The sequence below is a fragment of the Tenrec ecaudatus genome, chromosome 14 (genome assembly GCF_050624435.1).
Source record: "Tenrec ecaudatus isolate mTenEca1 chromosome 14, mTenEca1.hap1, whole genome shotgun sequence".
NCBI classification, from domain to species: domain Eukaryota; kingdom Metazoa; phylum Chordata; class Mammalia; order Afrosoricida; family Tenrecidae; genus Tenrec; species Tenrec ecaudatus.
Genome location: NC_134543.1, coordinates 126,223,921 through 126,244,001, shown reverse-complemented (window position 1 = coordinate 126,244,001; position 20,081 = coordinate 126,223,921). Strand labels below are relative to the sequence as shown.

The window sequence follows — 20,081 nt, the reverse complement described above, 5'->3', positions numbered from 1 at the left end:
CCTTTAACATGAATTTTGTATTACTGTGTAGAACCCAGGGAGATCAAGTCAGGAAATAAAATATGGAAATTAACTAAGACAATGCACTTGACTTTCAATCAAGCAATGTACAGGTGAACAATAACACCTGGGAGGTAAACTCTATTTAGAAAAAGTAACCATTCCTAATCAAAAGGGCAGCATTTGCCCAAAGATAAAAGCTCAGAAGGTAGAAATGAATCAGAAAGATTAAAAAATAATTGCTATCAAATGGCTCAACAAGAAACAGTATTTACTTAATACAAAAATATAAAATTATTACTTAGTACAAAAATACAAAATGTCATCATATAGGCTACAAGGTTGGTTGTTCAAGTCCACCAGTCAACATGGGAGATCTGTCAGTTGCCATAGAGTTGTATAGTCTTGGAAACCTTAAGGTACACGGTCACTATGAATCTAACTCAACTAGACAGCAGTGGGTCAGGTTAGAACGTACTAAAGAGAAAGGACAATAAAGCCAAAACCAGCTGCTGTTGAGTCAATACCAACAAAACCCCATAGGGTTTTCAATAGCTGTACCCTTCTTCCAAGGTGCCCCCGGTTTGATGTGAACCATCGACTTGCCAGTTAGCAGTGGATCACGTCACTGTGCCACCCAGGGACTCCTCTTATTTAGAAATCTGAAAAAGACTAGAAAGTTGAAAGCAGTTGCCTATGGGGAATGAGATTTAGTAGGAATGAGATTTAGTGGGAATGGGGTAAGCAGTGAATTTACTGATTTTCATCAGTCTGTTATGCTACTTGATTTTAATACAAAATTCATGAGAAAAAAGTTTTTATTACTTTTATAATCTAAATTTCAAAATTATTTTATAAAGAGTTAAGGATTTACCCCCAAAAAACATTCCTAGATTTTCATAATAAGCTATTATAAAATACATCAACCCAGTAACATCAAAACTCTTCTTGTGTAGGGGAGTGTAAAGGGAAGAAGGAGGTGAGTATGCGCATAAAGGTCAACAGAAAGGGTGATCAAACTGATTATCTTGACTGATGTGCTAAAACTGCTTAGAAATAAACACACACACATACACAAATGTGTACAAGTAGAACTGGAGAGAACTGAACAAGCAGGTGAATTGTATCATAATGTATAATTATCAATACTTGTGATTATGTACTATAGTTGTACAAGATGTTATCACTAGGAGAATTGAATAGTGTAGAAAACATATATCTCTATTATTTTTACAATTGCAAGACACTACAACTACCTCAAAATAAAAGTTTAGTTTAAAAATACAGTGCCTTCTTGATCTTTATTTTTAATATCCTCTACTGTTAAAAGCCCTGGTAGTGCAGTGGTTAATCTGGTTATTAACCAAAAGCTTAGGTACTCTAATCTAGCAGATGCTCCAAAGATGGATGTGGTAGTCTGAAGACAGAAGATTTACAGCCTTGGAAACCCTGTTGGAGTTCTACTCCACCCTAAAGAATGACAATGAGTTGGGACAGACTTGAAAGGAATGAATTTTTCTGTTGTTCTACAGTTAAAACATTTTGTTTACTATTATTCCTAACGGTACCCCAATAATTAAGCTAAAATCATTTCTAATGTGAAGGATGTTCTCAATCTAGTAGAGGTTACTATAAATTGGTGTAAAAAGTCCATGTAGTCTTATCAGTTTCATAGTCCCTCTGGTTTTAAAGCTGAAACCTTTTTTTAATGGGGGGGGGGGTTCATATCTTCATTTAGGTCTTTACGTCACTCATTTACTTACCAGCTCTGATATGTACTTCTTGGGGAATCAACAGACTACACAATAACCATATAGACAAACCTTGATTTTACACAGGGAGCAGTTAACTGTTACTTTTATTTAATTCTGATTTTTTTTCCTAATGATATTAGGCATTTTCCTGTCCAGAACACTTAAGAGCTTACCTAGATTCTTAGTTTCCTTAAGGGGCTTACAAGTGTTAGATATTACTCATCTAAGATGTTGTTTGGACTTTGTTTCCTTTTTTTTTTTGTTTCCTTTTAAATACAATACTTATTCATATTGAAGCCCATCTTCCATGTTTCACATCACTCAACCAGTAATATATCCGTAAAATAGAATCTTAACAATGTGAGGACCTGTTATGGATTTAACTGTGTACTCCAAAAAGGTAAGTTGAAGCTCTAACACTTGCACTGAAGATTGGAATCCTGTGTGGCTTTGAACTAGGACTTTTCTCTGCAGATGTCTACAGGTAACAATGCAGTAATGCCAGAGCAGGGAGGGCCCTAATTGCTTTTGAGTGGGGTGCTATAAATGAGAATGCTAGCAAGAGGGGAAAGACATCAAATAAGAAAACATGACAAGTAAAGATAATTCAAGAAATGCCCGGGGCTTCCAAAAACAAAGCAGCAAGGACGCCTCTTTTTCTAGAGGTTCCCCAGGGGCAGAAAGACAGACGTAGGCAGATACACACCCACACCCACCCCCCACACCCAGGGCTAGGCCTTGAATTTGGACTTCTGTTTTTTGAAGCCACCCAATGTGTGCTATTTGTGACTGCAGCCCTAGGAAACGCAGAAAGGACCTAACTACTTAGATGAGCTCAGCGTCACAGGGAAAACTTGGATATCGCACTTTTGCAAAACATGACGCTTTTTTAAAACATCAAATGAGTGGCCTTGCTTAAACTCTTCTATCAACACACAAAAGGAAATAGAAAGCCTCAATTCTCAACTCCAACTAGATGTGACACTACCTCAAGCAAGTGATCACACTACTTGAGCCTGAATTATTTTATCTGTATGTATGTACGTATGTGATGATAAATGCATCCTATGGGGAGCTTTATGGTGGGTTGGACATGGAGACAGAGGGGTTAACAAAGATGATTCTCTGGTTTCTAACTTGTGTGATTGTGCCATTCACTGAAATTGTAAACATTGCAAGGGGACTGGGTTTTTGTTGTTTTGTTTCAGGTTTTTGTTTTGAGTAGGGAAAGGCAGAGAGGAGGAGTTTGGTTTTGAACATGTTGAATTTGAGGTGCTCCAGAGATATCTAAGAGATGTGTAGTAGGTATGCCCCAAATCCATTTACATAGCTCCCACACGGATTAAGTCTCCACTGATTTCCCTTGGACCACTGACCAAAGATGTGAATAGTCTTGTGCCCAGACACAACACATTGTAAAATGAATTACTGCAGTCATAGTTAGGTTAACTACCGTATATGTTTTGGCCCACTTTTAACTTGTTCCAGTTTTTATTACTTTCTGCTATCTTTTGGATTGAAGTATTTCTGTGATTTATTCTGTTGTTGGATTCTGTTGTGTTTTTGTATGATTTTCTTTATATGAACTTCAGGACAGGCGAGTCTATAGAAACAGCAAGTAGATTAATAGCTTCTTAGGATTATGACAGAAGAAGGTAGAGGGAAATGAGGAACTAATAATAATGGCTACAAGAATGAAGAAAATTTTTTAAAATGAAGAAAATGTTCTAAAACTGGGGAGTGGTAAAAAGGACCTGATGTCAATGAGTTTAAGAAGGGAGAGAATGTTTGGATACCGTTTTAGCCATTGTACAATACTGCTTGACGTGACTGAACGATGCATTTGTATTTGTATTCGTTCCCAATAAAACAGTTTTGGAAAACAGTAAAAAGAAAATGTTCTATAAATAAATAAAAACGTATCCTATTAGGAATCAACTTGATGACAGTTGAGTATGGTTTGTTTGTTTTTAATACAGTATAATAGGAGGAGCCCTGGTGGCATAGTGGATTGCACTTTGTTCAGCTCAAGGTCAGCAGTTCAAAACCCCCAGCTACTCTGAGGGAGAAAGACGAGGCTTTCTACTCTTGTAAAGAGTTACAGTTTTGTCTTAAAGGCTTGTCTTAAAAACAAGCAGTCATCTAAGTGAGGTCTCACCCTCCCTGGGGCTCCCCTCCTTCTCCCTCTCTCTTAGGGCCATCAAGTCAATGTGGACTCACAGCAACATCCTGTAGATTTCAGAAACTGTAACTTTATGGGAACAGAAAGCACAGGTTTTCATGCGCAGAGCTGATGGTAGTTTCAAACTCCCTAACATTGGGATTGCAGCCCGCAAGTAACCACGATAGCACCAGGGCTCCTCAGGGATTAAAGTGAAGCCCCCAATCCATTTGCAGTGTCCACCCGTGGATTAGACCTCTGGCCACAGTTGAAGAATGTGAACAGCCTTATTATCAGACTGAGCATTGTAAAGCTGGTCCTTGTTAAAGTGTAGTATCTTATCATCTAACTGCCCTTTTGACCCAGTTTAAAGTTTTCAGTTAAAAAAAAGGGGGAAATACAAGTAAATTAAACCTTTAGTGAATAGCCCCTCTGACGATAGCCCAAGGGTGCGAATATCCTTATCATTCAGAATGTATTGGAAAGTAGACTACTGCAGATGGTTAGGTCAAAATTTAATACCTTATCATTTGATCTTCCTTTTGATCCATTTTAAATTAGTTTTTTTCTTTTCTACTGAGATTTTTACTTTGTTATCATTTGTAGTTTAAATTTTTTTAAATGTTTTTCTGTATATGAAATCCAGGATAGATAACTCTATAGACTGTAATTGGATTAAAAATGGTTCCTTGGTCATAATTAGGGTTCCTGGGGGTAAGGCGGGAGAGGGAGGGGATAAAACGGAGCTGTTATCAAAGAGTTCAAGAAGAAAATGTTGTGAAATTGATGGTGGCAGCAATTGAACAATTATGTTTGATCTGACTGAGGTATGAATTGTTACAATATCTATAAGAGCTCCCAATAAAATGATTAATTTTTTAAAAAACAATGAGAGTGTAGCATGGGAGGCTGGGGGGAAATGGGAGCTGATAATGATAAGTAGAAGAACAAATAGTTCTAAAACTGATTAGGGTGATGATTGAACTGCTGAATTGTATGATATGTGAAATATATGCCAATAAAATTGTTTTGAAAAAAAAGTTACAGTCTTGGAAACCCACAAGGGACAATTCTACTCCGTCCTGTACTGTCACTATGAATCAGAATCAAGTCAATGGTAATGAGGTTTTTGGGGTTTTGTAGCATTTACATAGTATAATACCCCCAGTGTAAACTGGCACAGCACCCTGAACTCAGAGTCAATAGTATTCCTACAGTAAAACAGATGTTCACTTGAAAAAGAACAACAGTCTCTTGTTTAAGTCAAATTTGCAAGCTACTTTCCCATATTGTTGTTTTCAGGGTGTTCGGGATTTCAGCATTGCAGGTAGGGACTGTGAACCTTACTGTGAGAAAGTCAGTTTGTTAATACGAAACATTATATCTTTCTCCCATTCCATGGCTAAAAAAGTTTGTAAATAGCTTTTGGCATGACCTCATCAGAAGTCTTTTCTAACTAAACAATGTTCCCCAGTAACAACTCTGACCACACACAACTGTCTATGATTCCTCACAAGTGACTTCTCCTGATGTAAACTATCCTACCATCATTTGACTAAGAAACTTTAGGCTGTTTCAAAAGAAAAAAAAGGGTGTGTGTGCAAATTTTCATTCTTAAGAGACTCTGCATAGCATGATCAAGTAGTCTTAGCACCTATCTAGCTGCCTTTCTGTTTTTAATATGTCTTCTAATAAAACAAAAACATCCTTATCATCAATTGTGTAGAGACTTACTGAATCCATTTTTTTGCCTTCCACATACCTTCTAAATTGCATCCAACTATTACCACGTCGTGGGCTTCTTTGGTCAGACCGTAAACATTTCTAACACTTACAGGATGTCTTTCTCCCCTCTCAGCCTCTAAGCCAATGCCAAATAACCGTGGTTCTTTTGCAAGTTTATTGGTTCATTAATCCCTTGGCTCCATTACTTTTGATATAATGGTGTTCTCTTAAATCTTTGAACCTCAGTGGGTTATTTACTTTTTAGAATCTTTTTTTCCCTTTTCCCCAATATAGATTCTGATCGCAGCTGATTTCCAAACACTGAATCACCATAAGATAGATTTTTATTTCTCTTCTCTGAATGTAATCACAGTATGAATGCTATTTAATAGTGCTTGAAGAAACCTGAACCAGTTCTTGTTTGATTCTTGAGGTAAAATCCAGGTTATTTCTTAGCCTTGTAAGATCTAAAGCTGCCAGTTGAAGGGGGTTATTTAGCTTAATTAAAAAAATATCTTCATATTTGCTCTCAAGGACATATGCAACCAACCTATGCATATATAAATAAACCCCTCATTATTACTATTTTGCCTAATTGGCAACTTCTCCAGTTCAGTAACATCATTTTGATTAGGGCTGTTTTATTTAAGATCAAATTTCAACCCTTCAAGATTCCATATCCCCTTCCTTTGTTATAGGAAAAAAAATTTTGTATACTACTGTTTGTTATTGCTTATAAACAATGCAATCCTTTACTGCTACTATCAGTCCCAAGAAGTATAGTCCAGCATTTCCAGAGCTCAATGGTTAGTCTCCCTCCATCAATTATCTTAGGTATGAATTAAATCATTCGCTCATTACTTTTCCTATGAAGAGGAGGAGAAAGAAAAAATAGCAGAGATGGCACTTTTAAATGCTTGAGGTAATTAAATATAATATACCTACTTGCTTTAAGAAAGAATCACACTGACAAGCAAAAAAAACTAAACCCAATCAAAGCAACCCTATTTAGGGTTTCTGAGACTGTAAATGTAGAGCCTCATCTTGCTTCTCCCACAGAAAAGCTAGTGAATTTAAAACCTATGTCCTCTCGGTTAGTCCAATGTGAAAGCCAACTAACCCACCACGGTTCCCTCAAATTGACAAAAGCAACCCAAAACTTTGAGGGACACTGAGTTTATGTTGATGGAGGAGGAACGACTCAGAAAAGGGAGTGAGAATAGTTGAAACAACCTAAAGAATATTATCATTGTTAGTAAATAATACACAGAAACTGTTAAATTAGTTTATGCTTTGCTACGCATATCCTCAGCAATAAGAAAGACTCCCTAAGAAAAGAATATTGCCAGACAGTGCCCTGCTCTCTCATTGTCAGACAGTGCCATGAAACTCATCTCAAACCCACACTGTCTGGATTCCAGGCTGTGCCCTCACTGAAGAGTCTAATCCAATCCATAGAAACACTGCTGCTATTAAAAAGACAGTTTTTACTAGCAAATTAATGCACGTGTACTAATAAAAACAATACAATTTGCTCGGTTACTGTGATCCATTCACCCGCCAAAGAAAAAACAACATACAATTGAATCAACAGCTGCTGGCTTTAAATTCTTAACAGAAGCATTATGTTAGTGCACTACTTAGGCATGTGTAGTGAGAATATATTATTTCAAGTTTGGTATCTACCAAATCCTGAAAGAGAAAACCAAGTAAAATCCTGCCTAGCCTAGCCACCCCTTCTAGGCCTGGTTCTCATTCCACTGGAAGCATGAAAGAAACAAAAGTTGTGCCACTCAGAAACCCTAAGTGGTACTAATGTTGGACAACTAACCAACAGACTGGAGGTTTGAATTACCTTGCCCAGAGGTACCTCAGAAGAAAGGTCTGGTGATCTACTTCTGAAAACTCAGCTACTAAGAACACAATGACGCCTAATTCTACCCTGATACAGTGGCATTGTCATGGATTGGCATCGACTCCACACATTTAACATACTGATTAAAAACTTATTCTAAAATCATTAAAAAGACCACATTTCCACAGACTGGCTCGTTGTCTCCTGCGCACTGCAATTGCACAAGTTGTGGAAGAAACAAGTAAAGAAGAGTGCATAGGTCCCAATATACCTTGCACTCCAGCTACCTCAAATAGCACACACTGTAACAGGCTGAGTTTGATGGTCACTAGTAATAGCTTACATATCCCAAGGGCAGAAACGAGATAGTCTATCTCTTGTACATTAGGTATTTTAGCTGCCAACCAATTACCAAAACTGCAGACTAGCTTAAAGTATCTCTGTTCCCAAATAACTTTCATGTATGGCAACAAGAGGAACTCCAACAGAAGGCCCCTAGCTCTTCTACTCTGCCACACACACAAACACGTACGTTAAGCGAGAGCATCTAGAGATCTCAGGACTCCATCTTCTGCCCTCTGAACTAAACCATAGCTCTCGGCTGCGAGGAAGTGGAGTGTGGTACTAGTACCACACACCAACCTGAAGATTCCGTGTTTAAGCTAAGAAAGCAGAGCACAGTCATTTCTTAAAAGGCTACCCCATAAAAAAGTTACTGAGGCCTCACTAGAAAGAGGTTTTAATAGTAGGCTTTTCCTTCTGAGTAAGGAGAAAACTCAGAGGTCTAACTCAATCATTCACTCCAGGCATCTAAGGCCAAGTCAGCAGAAGGGCAATCTCACTCTCTCTCCCCAGGGAACTGGTCGGCTTAGAAGCCCTCCAGTTCCACCTCCAGTGTCTTCCAGACATGACTGACTGCAATTTCACCCTGATTAACTTCCAGGAATGCCAGCCCCAGGCGCGGCCAGGAGTTGAGAACATACACGTGCGGCCGTTTCCCTCTTGGGAACAACTGCAGACACTACCTCGTCCTCTGCTGGGCAAGTGCATGCAGCAACCTCAGGGAGACACAGAGCCCAGAACCACACGAACACCACATTTCTCAAAGAGGTCTGTGCTGGCCGTCTTATTTAAAAGTGCAACCTTCCCACCTAATCATCCCTCCACAGGTTCAATCTCCCTTACTCTGCTTTATTTTCCCCAAACGGAATATCCCGAACTCTCTGAATAATATATAATGGCCTTATTCATGATGCTTATTTCTGTCTTCTGATGAAAGATCCATGAGGCTGGGGATTTTTGTTTTGTTTTGTTCTTAAAGCGAGGGATCTCGTTTTGTCTTTTACTAATAGATCTTAAACAGCTAAAATAGAGCCTGACAGATAGTAAGAGTCCAATGAACATTTATGAAAGAAGGAAAACTACAAGACTATCCAGAGGTCAAAAACGCCCAGAGGGCCCAACAATGCCTACACTCCACTAACAGAACCAGTCTGGTTCTTGTGACTGAACTTTTTCTCCCTCCCCACCTATGCACCTCCAGCCCTTCCTTCCAAGTTTCCCCGTCAGCTATGTAAGACGTACTGGAACCAAAGTACTGCTACAGGCAGTAAAGGCCTTCTTCCTGACTGAATATTTCGCAATGCTTTCAGTCTTTGGTCCTAGTTTATTTAATTGGAAATGAAATGTGCTGAATTGAAGTTAAATTCCATTTCAATGAGGCAAGCATTGAATTTCACATAAAGGTATATTCAAAAATTGGGGCAGGTGCCATATGAGACCAAGAACACAATGGTCTCTTATGGTACTTAGAAGGAGAGAGAAGTATACAGTCACAAATAATTACAATTAAAGACATTATGTGATAAAGTTCTACGGCAGAAATCCTAGCAAAGAGGAAAAATAAATCAGTTCTGGAGATGGCCAGTAGGAAGAGGGCTATGGAGGGCTTCAAAGACACACTATTCTGTCTAAGTTGAAAGAAAGGCAGGGTTTGAAGCTGAATTCCTTGGGGCAAGGAAGGGTTGAACTTGCATAAGATGGAGGAATGGCTGTAAACATCTGGACACAGTGGGAAATAAGAGAATAAGGCTGAGCAAGGCCAGACCTGGTCAGGTCATTGTGGGTCTTCAATGCTGCCCTAAACTAAGAAGCATGACATAACCAGCGGGTTTTGTTCTCTAAAGGAGCCCAGCTCCTTTGTTACATACTCTTCTAGAACCACATTGTTTTCTTTCAAAGCAACTTTCAAGCACTTCCATTTAAAAACATATATTCAGTGGCTCATTATCTCCCCAACTATGCTGTGTCTAAGAACAGAGAACAAGTCAGACTTGGCACGTAAGTACTCAGTAAACATTAACTAAATAAAAAGTGGAATAACATCACAGCCATCTGTAGAATGGAATTTGAAGACAATTAAGGCCTGAACCTAAGTCAGAAGAATGAAAACTGAGACTTAATGGCAAGAGACGTAAAATAATTCAAATTTAGTAAGTGATCTATGAGGTGTTACAGAAAAGCCATATATGAGTTCAAAATTCTGAACCATAGCAACTAGAACATAGATTCCCAAACTTTTCCAGCATTTTGCCCCTTCTCAGAAAAAAAGAAAAATTATTCAGTACCAGGTATCTTTTGTACCATTCCTTTTACCCCCTTCCCCCTCATTCCAGCACCCTTCAGTCACAAATTTAAAAATAGTGAATGCTGCTTCCAATGTTCAAAGGCAGGGTAAACATTCAACTTTTCTATATTAATGAGGAAAAGGAGAAAAACAAAAGGAGCACCATTCCCTGAATATTCAATAAATAGCTGCTACTGTTAGGTCTCAAATCCAAAAACTTAACGGGGAAATACTAATAAAAATTCTAGCTTGGAGAATTAACAACTTGAGTACACAATTTTATTCTCTTGAATTGCTTACTGCATGAAAGCAAAGACTTCCTAGCATTCCTCTCTCAAAGTTCCTACAGTTATCCCACCAGCTTTCCATCTTTCAGTCCCTGTTAGAGGGGAGTTCAAGGACCTCCCGATTGGTCAGACTTCAGCACACGACACAAACAGCATATCCAGCATGAAAAATAACATATTATATTCCAAACAAAATGTTCGGGGCAACTCCTAGTCCCAAGAAGTTAATTCAAGCAGGGATTCCACTGGCTGACCAAAAACAGAAAAACGACCAACCCACCACCAGAAGAACCCACTTGGCTTCAGGATTTCAAATATGGAATTTAAAAATCTGAAATTCCTAATTGAATGAAGAAAGGTATGTCTTCTTAATACCAGAAAATTCTTTCTAGATGTGATATTTTGTTTCATAGCTGAGAGCTTTCTGATCCTGTGCATTGAGCAAACAAGAAAAAGATAGTCTAGCAAGGTCAGCCTGCAGAAGGAAGGTACAAGACACTACAAAAGAGGGTGTGGTAAAAAAGCACGAAGTAAACTCTACAAAGAGAGGGATGCTCCAGGGAACTAAGGCTGTCATTATCAGTTCTTCTGAATATTGACAAAATTTTTCATAAATAAAATACGCTCACCTATCAACCATTTTTGTCCCTTCTCTCATCACAATTTTAATACCTATGAAATTCTAATGAAACTTGAAATCACCTTGTCTAACAATGTACTGAAAAATTTTTTACTGTTGATATGGGAAGTTTGAGTGTAGTCCAACTACAAGCTGCAACCCATGAGTTATCGCTTTGTTCAGATTCATTTCTTAATTGATTGAGTTCTGTTCACACTGTGCATGGAAGTTGGTGCTAGGGGTAAATTTACTGTAAAATTTTTTTTAATCATTTTATTGGCGTTCATACAACTCTTATCACAATCCATACATCCATCCATTGTGTAAAGCACATTTGTACATTAGCTGCCCTCATCATTCTCAAAACATTTGCTTTCCACTTGGGCTCCTGGAATCAGCTCATTTTTCATTTTTTCCCTCCCTCCCAGCTCCCCACTCCCTCAATGTACTAAAATTTAATACATGAGAAAAGTGGAGTGACTTGCACAAGGTCTTACAGGTAGTTAGAGGCATGAGGTAATTATAATCTAGGTTTTAGGACTCCCAGGTCTAGGCTTTTTCCCCTACGCTTTGAAAAGCTATCACTGCAAAAGAAAACACGTAACTATTAATCAAACAATATCTGAACTTTAACAAAGCTGCATAGAAATAAAACTAATCAACATAAAGAGAACAACATGTTAGAACAAGAAGCACCTCAAATCAAGCAGAAACAGCATTCTGCTCATATATTGACTTCTTAAGAGTACAATCTCACACATTCTATCTGGGCCATTTTATGAATTAACATGCCTTTCTACTCCTGGAAACCAACAGGGAGCAATTCTACCCCGTCCTTGGGGTTTCTATGAGTTGGAATCCCCTGGATAGCAATGAGCCCTCCACCACCTCCACCCCCCAGGACACGTCTCATACTTCTCCATCAAAGGCACCTCCTGAAGATGATGTTACAATGACCCTGTAGCAAAGGTTCAACAAGCGATGACTGCTGGCACAGGTAACTGTACGACAGCACTCCATCAAGGTGGTGCCAGCACGCAAGAAGAAAGGACTAACGCTGAAGAGGTGGAGCTACTGCTGGGCGCAAGTTACCTTGAAAATGGAATAAGAACAAAATCCAAGTGAGCAAAACTGGCCAGACACTAATGACCAGAAAGCACAATAAAAAAGAAGGCAGTTTCAGAGCTTGCCTGGCACAAGGAAGCTCTCACCTGCAATAAAAAGAAGAAATTCTCACAGGCATGAGAGAAAGATCCTAGGTTTGCCTGAACGATGGACCAGATCTGACATAGTAAGTATTTGCCATCTCTTCTTACTGGGATTCTGATCCAAGAACAAACAGCAAGAAACCCATGAAAAATCAGCCCTGCTGGATCTAGAGTTCTGCCTTGACAAAATACAAAGCTCACTCATAGATCTGACTGTGCTCTTGAGACTACTGTTCAACTCCTGCTGCTAGAGTAAGAGGAAGGGAAAGGAAAATATTAAGGGGTGCGGAGGGGAGGAGGTGGAGGAGCTGGGTTGTGACTATAATAGCTACAGTAATTAGAATGTTTCCAAGCTGCTGGAGAAGTCTCAGAGCAGAGAACTAGGCAGAGAGCTGAGGGAGGAGAAAAGCATGAGGAACAAACTAAGGAGAATGTTAGGGGAAAATAAGATTTTTGAACAATTTAAAAAACAAGCAACTGGGAGGGTTTCATGTGGGGAAGTCAAGTTTATACTCATGTTTAGAAGTAAACACTAAATACCTGTTATCACGAGGCTCCCACTTAAAGCTAGATTACACAGTAGGTGTCAGCACACATGCCTGCCTATGCTGTGGTTGATAGGTCCAGACTGAAAGTCACGGAGTTTGCCTCCCTTTCCCCCACATTATCCTCTGTCTGAGAAAAGGTCAAAAACTTTGCTCCACTTGGGCTGGGGGGAAAAGAGATTTCTCCAAAACAATTAGTGCCACTCATTTCCCTTCAATCAACTGTTAATTATTACCCTCTGAATTCAATTACAGTTTGCATGCGTGTTTCACTAGAAGGAGCTCAGCCTGTCAGCCTATAAACAGCAAATGACTGGAAGACACTAAAAAGGTCAGAAAATACATTTAAAATGCTACAGCATTTTCTACTTCAGGAGCAAAAACAAGTGGAGGAAAAATAAAACACAGTAACAGAAGAAGATGATGATGATGTATAAGAAAAACCTGCCCCCGCATCCCCTAGCCAGTCCTGGGCCTTGTGGCTTGACTCAAGGGGAGTTCCTCTGGGACATGGGAGTAGAGTAAATGGTGAGGCCCTTGGCTAGGGCATGCCTATACATTAGGGCATACGGGGCCCCTCTAGTGTTCCCCATATAGGCTTCAATAAATTTCTTCCCTTTTGCTTAAACAATAAAAATTTAAAAATAAAAAACACTTAAAAAAACAGAAAAAAGAAAAACCTGGGAATATGCCCCCAAACCCCAAAAAGAAATTCTTCCTCCTAATTATAGTAAATGTGGCCCTCGTTTTAAAGATAAAACTTTAGCAAAGGCAGTTTCTTAACATCATTTGGCCTTCTAGTCATAATCTCAAAATCAGGGAAATATTATAAAGGTGCTTAATCTAAAGTGGAACGAGACAAACAAATGAAGAGACACAAACATCATGTGGAAAAATCTATTCAAAGAAATAAAAAAAAACATGCATGTGTTAGGTAAGGCATGGCAGGTAGACCTAAAGTAAAAAGTCAGTTACGCATTGGTGGTTCAGGTCAGTGTAAGATATGATAAAATAATAATTTATAAATTATCAAGGGTTCAGGAGAGAGGAAAGGTGGGAGAGGGAGAGGAAAAATGAGCTGATATCAAGGGCTCAAGTAGAAAGAAAATGTCTTGAGAATGATCATGGCAACAAATGTACAAATGTGCTTGACACAATGGATGGATGGATGGATTGTGATAAGCCCCCAATAAAATGATTTTTTAAAAAAAGTCAGTTACATCCTTTGCATAAAACCTGCTGGGCATTTTTCCAAAGAGGGTTAAATCTTTTTGGCCACCCTGAAAACAAAGAATTTTCACCTTCCCATTTCCCTCTAATAAACAAGTCCTAGGAACACTGAATTACCACTATTTCCTTCCCATTCACGGGACATAAAGCCCATACTCCCAGAAATACAATAGGACCTTCTAGCCCTCTCTTGAGGGCGTGCTACTCAGTAATGGAAAAGAAAAACAGAGAATCTCTTTTCTCAGTGCTATTGTCAGCTCACTAACTAGTATCATGCATTAAGAAATGTGAAACAAAGTGCAATTTTACACATCTGAACTGAATCTAAAACACCAAAGACCGAGTATTTTCTTGTCACTGTGGCATATGATTTTTTTAACCACCTGCTCAATAATCCCTCTTCAGCTGCGCAGCTGCCTCCAATTCCACATGCCCAGCTAGACAGGTGCTTCAGTGAATTACCTGTTCCCTAGTGAAAAGAGTCCTTCACTGACACTTAGTGGGACTTAAACCTGCTAATCAGAATCACCTATATTCATTTTGCTTGTCTCAACCAACTTTAAACTGAGGAATAGCAAGAAGACATTATTAATACACTATGTAATTGTATCTTTAATGGGGCTGGTTGGAGGGGGGACTGTCTTGTTTTTTTAATAGAAAACTGATTTTTAAACATCAAGTCGCAGTGAAGATTTAAGCTTCTGAAAAGACAATTTGCTACATAACATACGGCTGCCTTATGTCAGGGTGGCCCCATCTGCCCGGCAGTATTCCTAACCATGATCAGCTTTCCACAAGGGAAGTAACAATTGCTTGGCTCTCTTTGGAGTGAGAGGTGGCAGAAGAAGGTGAGAGTACAACCAGGGGAGCAGAATGGTAACTTGTGGGGAACACAAGCCATTCCTTACTTCTAAGACTCCAGGGCCACGCCCAAGCAGGAGTGTTCTGAGTCCAAAAAATAAGGAGGGGCACCTCTAGTTGACAGAGCAATCAGTAAACCCCCTCAACGAATTATCCTGTTCCAGCCATTTAGTTGCTATATGCTAACTGCAACATAATTACTACCAGAAACCAAAATTATGCCTTCATATTCTCACACCAAATAAGCACTTATCTGTCCAGCTAGCTAGACCTCTCACAAGAAAACATTTTCTATCAAGAAGCTGGACTGGGGATATAGTGCAAAATAATCTCTGAAAGATGGTCCCAATCATAAGAATCACAAAAGAAACCACTAAATCTAATCAGGGCAAATTTAATCTGAGGCTTTCCCTTCACTGTCATCTGACAGGATTCAGAAATAAATGCCGATCCCAACAGTAAAAAGCTTTGGACTTGTTTCGCCAAGGCAGTACTCAGAGACCTAAGACAGAGTTGGAAAACACAACTAGTGAGGCCTTGAAACAGTTCTGTCATCAAGAAATACTAAAAACAAAAATAATAAAAACGACCTGGTCCTATCAAAGTTCAACACCTAAGTAACAAGCCATCATCTTCGGAAGCTCACTAAAATAAGGGATGTAGGAGGCAACATAAAATAAATACCTTTGGTGTTGGCGCCAATGGCTCAATTTCAGAGTCAAAGTACCCTACAGGAATCCCTTTGGCTATTGTGTGCAGTGCATGTGTACAAGTCCCCTCTCACAATGAGTTATTTCTAATCATTCAAATAAAAGTTTTATGTCCCAAATGGAAATCTTGTTAGTACTAATGGATTTTTTTAGACAACTAATAGTACCTCAAGGTGTTGGTTAAAATGCTCAACTGCTAACCGAAAAGTAGGCAGATGGAAGCCACCATGTGAGAAAGATGCAGGAGTCTGCTTCTGTGACTACAACGTTGGAAACCCAAAGGGACAGTTCCACACTGTCATACAGCCATCACTAGCAATGGGAATTTAATTTATTTATTTGGTTTCCAGGTCTCTTTATTTAAAAAAAAAAAAAGTGAATCCAATGCGTTTGTGGAGCATATTGGTTTCCACCCAACGACTCACGTGCATTTTGTTTCTGGACATTGATGATAGCCTCTACCATAAATGGGAACTTTTAATAGCACCTAAATTCTTTTTAGTCATGTCTATGAGATATAGGAGGGGCCCTGGTGGTGTAGTGGTTATGTGTTGAGCTTTGAGTCCCACCATGGTCAGCAGTTCAAAACCACAAGCAGCTGCCAGGGAGAAAGACTGGGCTTTCTATTCTTGTAAACAGTTACAATCTTGGAAACCCACAGGGGATCCCTATGAGTCATATCGACTAGATAGCAGTGAGTGAGATGAAAGATGTATAAGGAATCTTGGTGTGGCAGCATGTTAAGTGTTGAGCTGCTAACCTCAGGGTCGCCGGTTCAAACCCATCAGACACTCTGAGGGAGACCAGTAAGACTGGGTGCTCCTGTAAAGATGTATAGTTTTGGAAACCCAAAGCAGCAGCAGTTCAACTGTTGTAATTGGGTCGTTCAAAGCAGGAATTGACTAGATGGCAGTGGGCTTTTTAGTTTAGGTATGAAACACATACCATTTTGGGGATTCCTTCTAACTTGTTCACATCCCTCTACCATTAATAATCCCCCAATAAAAATATTTTTTAAAATATTCATCTCTTTGGCAAATTTCTCCAGAATACAGAGGCAAACAGGGCTCCTCTGCACAATGAGCAAATCACTTTCTTTCATCAGAGTGGAAATAAATATTAAAAGGAAACTTTTTTGCAGCTATTTGCTCCCATGGCCCTTGCTCAAGTGGACAGCCCATGGCCTTTTTGTTGTGCAATTACTACCAGCCAGGAAGCCCTCATTGGAAAGGTCCTTGATATCCCTAACAAACAACACTCTTTGACCAATAGCTATAAAAAGAATTCAATATGATAGTTAGATAGTAGAAACCTCCCCTGGGGAGTCCATCATCTGACACAAGCATGGGGGTGAACGCTCTCACACACTGTTCCTCCACAACTTAGTCCACACTGGCCAAAGAGGCAGGCACAACATGGCTGGCATCCCTATTCTTCTAAAAAATGTGTGCCAATGAGCTCCACATTGTTCCTCACTCAAAAAGAAGAGCCTTTCGGTCTGGCCTCCTCCAATGGCGAGCCCCAGTCTAGAAAGGAAGAAAATGACACTGAGGAGCGTGGGAGATGGAGCACATCCAAAGCTCTCAGACAAGACTTGAACCTATGACCTTCACTGTGTACACAAAAGGCGGAGAGAGGGAGCTGTTGATCTGTGCCGCAGCCGTCCTCAGACCCGGGATAGCACTCCCTATAAAACGACACGACTATTGTGTGAGGCAGCGGTCTAAACCAGCACCCCCTCCCCCAAGACAAAGCAGCAGGGGTGAAATTAACTCAAGGCTGCGGAGCAAAGCCTAGCACAGAAAAGGGAGGCCGGAGGGGGTTTGGGGACGCTCCTCCACCCCGGGGGCTCTGGACACCCACAAGCTTGCGCCCTCACCTTTCCGAAACCCTCTGCTTTAGAAAGGAAGCTGCTGCTTCGAGAATTTCATCACCTGTGATTTGCTCTGAAAGATTCCCCCTGAAGGGCTCTGATCTCTCCACCCCGTGCGAGCCTAATTCCTAGAAGCTGAAATGACTGTGTTTGCTCCTGGCTGTTTCACAAACACATTAATTGGTCAGATGTGTCTCCTCCTCCTCCTTCTCCTCCACCCGAGGGAGGAAGGAGAATCCGAGCAAAGCACCCCAGATGATCCAGCCGTAATTACACATAAAGGGAGGCGAGGGCAGCATGGGCTGTCCACACAGGACAGGGTCACAAACCCTCTGGAGCAGTTAAGGGGCCAGGCCCAGGGATCCCTCCATCTTGGAAGAAAAGGGCAGAGGTAAATGCGACCACAAGACTGGAAGGGGCACACACCCACAACCTACTTACTGTACACTCCCAGACACCTTGCAGCCCCCTCGTGGGCCGCGCACACGTCCCGCTCCCCCCTACGCGCCGAACCCCCTAACTACCCGACTAGCCCCTTTCGCCTTGGGTCCCCTCAACAAACCCAGACGCGCCTCGGAAACTCTCTGGCCTGTTCTCCCAACCTGGCCGGATCCTAGTCCCTTCCAGGGACCCCTACTCCCACTCGGAAACGGCCCTGGCCACGCTTTGAACTTCACCCCGCGCCCCACGACGACACCCCCCCACGCAACGACCCCCTCCCCCCCTACACACCTTCCCCTCGCTCCGCCCCGACCCCCCAACCCCCACTTCCTCCGTCGGGCGCCGCTGCCCGCGGGCCCGCTCGACTCCCCTCAGCCCCGGGTCCCCGCGGCGCCGCCGCCTCCCGCCTTCCCCCAGCCCCGGCGCCACACAAAGATCCGGACTCACCGCGCGGCCGGTCCCGGGAGCAGCCACCTCCGCCCGCCCGGGGCCCCGGGCCGTAGAGCCGCTGCAGCTACGGGGCCCAGGCCGCCATCCGTTCCGCGGCCCCTCCCCCCACCCCGCCCCTCCCCTTCGGGCCGCCGGCTCTCCGCCCCCTCCCCGCGCCGCTCCGCCCCGCCCGGCCGGTGCTGCCGCGTCCCGGGCCGCGGGTCCCTCCGCCGCCGCCGCTGCCGCCGCCGCCGCCGCCGCGATCCGGGACAACCAGGGCCGCCCGGACGACCCGGACACTGGATTGCTAGGCCCGCGGATCCGGATTTAGGGATGGCGTGGAGTCCGGAGCGAGAGAGCGCAGGGAAACCCGGAACCCGGATAAATGAGCCAAATCCTAGGTCTGAGCCAAATCCTCCGGCCACCCGGAGCCGGGATTAGAGTCGTCAGAGGTCGGGGAATGCTGGAAAACCCGGCGAACCAGTTAAGGGAGATAAACTCTAAGAAACGTGGCTTGGGAGCTCGAACCTAACGCTCTGCTCTTGGAAAGAACTCCCACTGGGCCAGACTTCCTCACAGAGGCCTCCCAGGGAAAGCTTCCTATCTAAAATACAGAAGCCACGAATTCTTACATGCCTTTGATCTCTGACAGGGAACTCCCACAAAGAACCGAAGAGCAAGCACACCTTATGATGGTTTCATCCTTTTTTGCTTTCAGTCGTTTCATTCATTTTGCCCCTTCTCAAAACAAACAAACAAACAAAATTCACTGCTATCTAGTTGATTCCGACTCATAACCCCTACACAGGGTAGAATTGCCCTTGTGGGTTTCAGGACTGTAACTATTCTGTCCCTTAGCTAAACAAATTACCACTCCTAATTTTCTATCTTTGGTCTCTTTTTCTAGGATTATCACTGCTTTTCTTCCCCAAAGTACCCATTTCGAATACTTTCACTTTGAATTCTTTCATTTCGAATTCTTTCATTTCTTTTTTTTTTAACACACCAGGGCGCTTTATTGAGCTTGCTGAGAGATGGAGATACATGCACAAACGGCTATGGACACGAGCGGCAGCAGGCAGGCCAGGGGTCAGGTCGTCCAGCAGGTTCAGGACACAGCATGGTGCAACGGCTAGTGGCCTTGCTGGCCCATCATCTGCGACAGGGCTTGGAAACTCATCACTGTGCCCCTGGTGAGAAGAATGAGGAAGATGAGGATTCCCAGGAGGCCGAGGACCTTAGAGAAGATGTTGAACTACTTGGCAGTGGACGCATGGCTCTGGGCCCCAATCATGTTGCCCACCATCTTCTGGTCCCTAGACTTCACGGAGTAGACATCGGCCACGAAGCCCAGGCAGCAGCAGTTGAGGAAGAGCGTGTTGAAGAGGGACCAGATGACGTGGTCAGGCACGTGGGGTTCACTCTGGATGTTGATCATGGTGGACTGCATGGGGGCGGCCTGGTATGGGGTCTGCAGCCCCCCCATCTTGAGCTCCTCTTGAGCCATCTCCTGGGTGTGAGGACACAGAGACCTGCAGAATGGGAAAGGCTGAATTCTTTCATTTCTAATCCCATTTCACTTCATTCTACACATCACCCTATCTTACCTTTAAAAAAAACACCCGAAACCCCTATTCTGTCAACCCATCATATCTTTAATTTTCAACTTTCTGTCATTCATCTCTTACATCTCAATTGCCCAACATACTATCTAGTACACATTAGGCATTCAGTATAAATGAACCCTCTATACTCAA

The 20,081-nt window shown here is 41.9% G+C and overlaps 1 protein-coding gene across 3 annotated transcripts in view; it reads right to left on the bottom strand.

The window, feature by feature from the left end:
* Positions 1–18,460, bottom strand: part of ZNF609 (zinc finger protein 609) — a 230,856-nt gene extending 212,396 nt beyond the window's left edge. For 2 of the 3 annotated variants that reach the window (XM_075532089.1, XM_075532092.1), the window contains exon 1: positions 18,343–18,460. The gene's annotated coding sequence lies outside the window, so the exon portion shown is untranslated. The remainder of the gene's footprint in view (positions 1–18,342) is intronic. The other variant, XM_075532090.1, reaches the window with a different exon arrangement.
* Between the last annotated feature and the right edge of the window lie 1,621 nt (positions 18,461–20,081).